Genomic DNA, 5705 nt, shown 5'->3' with positions numbered 1-5705 from the left:
AGAAAGAGAAAAACTTGATAAGTATCAAGACCTGACAATCGAAATAAGTTGGGATATGGAATATGCCAGTGGAAATTGTGCAAATAATCATCGGAACACTAGGAGGATCCCCAAGATCCCTGAAAAGGAATCTGGAAAACGTAGATGCAGGAAGTAGTCCAGGATCATGCAGAAAAGTGCACTAGAAACAGCGCACATAGTGAGAAAGTGGTGGACTACCTAGTGGGGCAGTGATGCAACCTGAACCTGCGAACACTATAAAACCACCCAGTCGAATGGGATGACTGTAATAGACCTTAAAATTATTTAATATTATTATTATTATTATTATTATTATTATTATTATTATAAGATTACAGCCCAAATAAACTGCAACCATTATTGGTCGTTTGCCAAAGCCTAAAATAACGCCAAAAGTTCGTCATACGGGCACTCCAGCAGCTGATGCCTGGCGCTAATTGAGCAAATTAAAAACACATCTCAGGACCAGCGAAATTTTACAGTAGACATACTTAATGGCGTCCAGAAGCGTACGACTATCGTTTTCTGATAATCGAGATAACTTCCAGAAGAGAAAATAGGCTCCCGGGATCACAACATTTTTCATGACCGTCGGGCTTCTCTTAGACAAGACGCACACACGGATGCGCTCACGCACACATAAGAGCTTGCACACGTGCTTGTGCTTTTGCATGGAAATTTGTTTATGCTGACACATACATATATGCATTGTATGTACATAAGTGCCATTAATGCAGCCAGATTCATTTTATGGTTAGATTCAGATACATTGAGGTAAAATTTTCCGTGGATTTCCGTATATATATTCGACTGGGAAGTATACCACAAGTGCGGTTTTCCATATATATATATATATATATATATATCCTGCAGTATATAAAATTATACCACATGGATTCTCTGGACATTATATATATATATAGTATATAATATATATATATTATATATATATATATATATATATTATATATATATATATATATATTATATATAAATTTATATATATATTATATATATTATATATATATATATATCATATATATATATAGGTATATCTTATATATATGAATTATGTGTATATAGGTATGTGATGTGTGTGTGGCATGGGGATGTTGCATTCCCATCACTATGGGAAATGGCTTGATCTGAAAATCACGACAACAGTCACTGCCTTTATGGGAAACGTATAAACATTCATTCGGAGATTTGAACTCCCCAGCCATGTAATTGGTATTTCATCATACTGATCCATCCACATGAATGGGGTTTGATCAGTATCTATCAAAACTCCCTGCACACAAATGTATTCTCACCACTCTTTCAAGCACTTTGCAAGTTGGTTGAATATTTGCCATAAATGGTATGTGCTCTAGGTCATTGTATATTCATTCCACCTAGATTCTTCTGAAAAACACAAATGCAAGTCCAGTTTTGTACCAAAGAGCCAAAACAAAACACCATGATGAAAATCCAACTCATAAGATATTTCATCCTTCTGCAATACATCATCGTACCTCCATTTTTTCTTCCTTCACACTTCTGAAAACAACATGTCAATTGAAAGATTTTCTTTTTAGACATGATATCCAGGTACTTGAAAAGTGCTGCCTGAAAAATTCCTTCATGTCGCTCCTGACTGTGTTGTTCCCAAATAATGTGGAATTATATATATGTGTATATAGCTAAACTATATATATATATATATACAATACTAAAATATATATATGATATATATATATAGTTATATTGGATGCATATAAATACAGTTTTGGATGCTTAACTACCTTCCCAGTTCACCTAAACTATGATTTGATCTGACATTATTTCCTCATACTGGGGTATTTACTCTCATTACAAGAAATCAGCCCAATTTTTCTTTAGCACTGACTTCACAACTTTAAAAGGGGATCTTGCTCCTCGGCAGTTTCTACAGACACATGAATTCTAGATGAATTCTTATCTGCCAGTCGATATCTTAGCTCATCCTATAAATTCGCATCCATATCTTCACTTCATACAAGTATCAAATCAAACAGAGGTAAATTCAAATTTGCTTGTCATAGTAATAGTTTTGCTGGGTATTTCTTTTTCAACAGGTGCTTTGCTTTTATATATAAAAAACTTTAATAAGATTCATTAACTTAAGTTACCACACTGTGTCATTACATTATTTAGTTTCATAAATGGTACTTAGTTCAAATGGTGGTTCCCAACGTGGGATCTTCTTAGAGTAATTTGATTTTTAATGGGCACCTCGATAATTTTAAACCAGGTTAACGACCTTTAGGTTGTTAACGTGGAATATAAGAATTCTTATATCGACACAGGGGCATGAGGACGTTTAGAGGATTATGGGGTATGGCCAAAAAAGGATTTGGAATCATTGGTCTAAATCAACAGGCTGAATCTCAGATCACCTCAGGAAAAGCAAAATCTTCTGTTATACATCTAGAACGTAAAATTTTAACGGTAAAATTCAATGAACTGACAGGGAAAAAGACAATATTGTCTGAAATCAAAAAATTAGGAGAACTGGTCTCAGAAATAAGACTGTCATTTTAGTCATCACTAATCACCTGAAATTTCTATTTGAACTTTTTAATTTACTCTTCATGCCCATCTCTGAAAACGTAAAACTGCTCTCTCTATCAGCGCTACAGTCAGTTTCTAATAATTGGAGTGGATTGCCTAAGTAGATCAAAGGAGGATTGTCTCAATAACTATTGATTATGCTACAATAACCGAAATTGAAATGATTACCACTACTGTATATACTCATTTTCCCATACTGTATGCCGTAAGGTTTAGTACTTTATTCTCGGAATAATGATAAAATATCACTTATGTACAAAACTGGTTCATACCTATATGTGTGTATGTATGTATGTATGTATTCATGTATGTATGTCAAGCAGCATAAAGTTTATAACACATGATTTATATATAGATATTGATCTTGTCCTGTTTGGTCATTTCAGGTTAGTTGTTCGAAGCATCTGGAAATTAGGTTTTGGAACGACTACATACAGCCCGAAGGATTTTTATAAGTGACAAAATACTGGTACTGCCGAGTCAGTCCATTTATCAATGACTTATAAACAAATGATGATAATAAGTTTATCGGGCCATATTCCTGAGGTAGCTGTGGAATTTGATATTGAAAACAGACATTTGTAACTTTTATGATTGTATGTATGTATGTATGTATGTATTTGTTATATATAGTATTTTTGTATTATGTATATCGTATATATATAGATATATATATCATATATATATATATATATATCGGCAAAATATATATATATATGCAATATATATATATATATATATATATATATATATACGGATACGTATGTATATATTACTCAGTTCCAGCGCTGATTGATTTGATGATTCTTGAAAAAGGAATTTAATTAAAAAAACTTTCCTTTTCATTTCATTTCGATTTTCTCAATGAAGACTTATTTGTCCTATTAAGCATTGATGATGGTTACGGAGTGTACGAAGGAATGGGCCAACCATGTAGCGCGATTTGATGTAAGAGCTTTGTTACTATTGACGATACACCCTGATGCATATATAAACTGATTTTTATCACATCACCGCGATTTATATATAATCTCAGATCTTTGGTTCCATCTCCAATCTCGCTCTCATGTTTGAGTTCTCAGGATTCGGCGGTTCGAGCCCGTGAGACGACGAACTTTAATCAACTATAAATCCCCTTCGGCAAACATATATAAATATTTTTCCGAGGTAGAGCGAACTGATATTAAACGACATTTGTAGCTTAATGCTTGTATATATAAACTACAGTGTATATCTGATTTTGTGGCACTTTCTTGGGCACGAGGTTCATCAAAGTTTCAGCAGTTAAGTATGAATGTGGTGGACATTGTTGTGTCTTTATTCGTTCCACGCACTGTTATGGGAAATGAAATGTATCTTCCGAGATGGGGTTGCTCGCATTAAGTCCATTTCTAGACTACCAGCGACGCACTGTACGCTATCTTGCCAGGTATTTATGTAGCGGTACGATGACTCGTTGAAAACACTGCCCAAAAAATTACTAAACTTGTTGTATACACCGAGTAACTTTTGTCTGTATGAGTATGTGTGTCCGTTGTGGTATGTGGATGTATTGTTAGTATGTATACAGCATAAGATTATATGTTTGTGTGAAAAGAGAGAACGTGAGAGAGAGTACCTTCTCAGATGGATTAAATTTTCCTGTAAAAGACACTAGAATACATTAGGGTCCTTGTCAATTATAAGACTACGCTTTACCCCTATTTCTGGAAGAGATAATAAAACAGATATAAATTCCAGTGATGCGATGACTCCCTTCAGGACATAAATAAATGAAATATCAAAAGAGAAATGTAATTCAATTATCAGTTCTTTGGAAAAACTTATGATATAGTTAGAGATAACCAGTTATACAACAATATAAAATATATTTGATGAATTTAGACTCATAATTTATTAATTATTCATTAAACTAAATTATATTTTAAATTATTTTAATTTTTCAGAAGCTAAACTTTTACATTTTTAACTGACTAAAGTTATAAGCAAAGGAATTGTTTAGGTAATTAGATTCATTATTTGCTATTTAAGATATCCGAGTGCTCTTTCAGCTGTATATCTTTGATATCATTAAATGTGAAATTTCTAAAAAAACAAATAAAAAAAAATAAATAAAAAATAAAAAATTACAGCTTTGTGTGCAAAATTGAGATTTTGCCATTAAGTTTGGTACTGAGCATATTCAAACAAAATGTAAAACAGAAGGAGCCTGTGCAGCACGTTATGAGTTACTTTAATTTGAATTTTATTCAAAAACAATGCGAAATAAGCCAATGACTAATAAAAATCTTTGATCCACAGAAACGTTACCATTAGATGGAAAATGTACAGGTTTTTTAATGCATAGCATGTACATTATCAAATTGAGATATGTATTAGTGGTTGGCATATCATATTGGATTTTAACACCAGCCAGCTTGGGTAATTTGTGGTGCCAAAACACCAGCATTATACAAAGTGTCATGAAAATTATCAGGCAAAGATTCCTGAGATGTGAATCACACAATGGGTGATGCAGCCCCGGTTTTTGCCATGTCACTAGGTTGATTGACAAGGTTAGGGTTATGTCTCATTAGTACCATGTCGCACTAGTTTGGGGAAACATATTTAGATTATTTGAAGAAAAAAAATCTTGGTTAGTTTTCATATGGCGCTCCTTTTTCTAGGAAAGGAAGGATATGGTTATATCCAGTGGAAAATGTACCTGGCATAATACGTTTGGCATGATCCCAACACCAAACGTTTTAAAAATCTTAAAAGGAAAATAATAACTAGGTCTTTAAGAGTTACAGGACTCATGCAAAAGACACTTACTGAATCGAGCTAAATGTAATTAGAGAAAGAATATTATGGGAAAATTATTTAGGATTATTATTATCAACACTATAATAAACGGCCACTTGAAATATTTAGACTGTCGAAGACCATTTTGAAACATGGGAAGGTAAATGAATGGAAACTATAATAATCAAACAAAATACCAAAAGAATATTATGTAATAATAATAATAATAAAATAATGAAAGGACGAAAAATGAAAACAAAGTCTGATTTAATGCTTTAAATAGTCAGCGTTATATATATATATTAATG

The sequence above is a fragment of the Macrobrachium rosenbergii genome, chromosome 55, assembly GCF_040412425.1.
Source record: "Macrobrachium rosenbergii isolate ZJJX-2024 chromosome 55, ASM4041242v1, whole genome shotgun sequence".
NCBI classification, from domain to species: Eukaryota; Metazoa; Arthropoda; class Malacostraca; order Decapoda; family Palaemonidae; genus Macrobrachium; species Macrobrachium rosenbergii.
Note: the sequence above shows the minus strand (reverse complement) of the source record.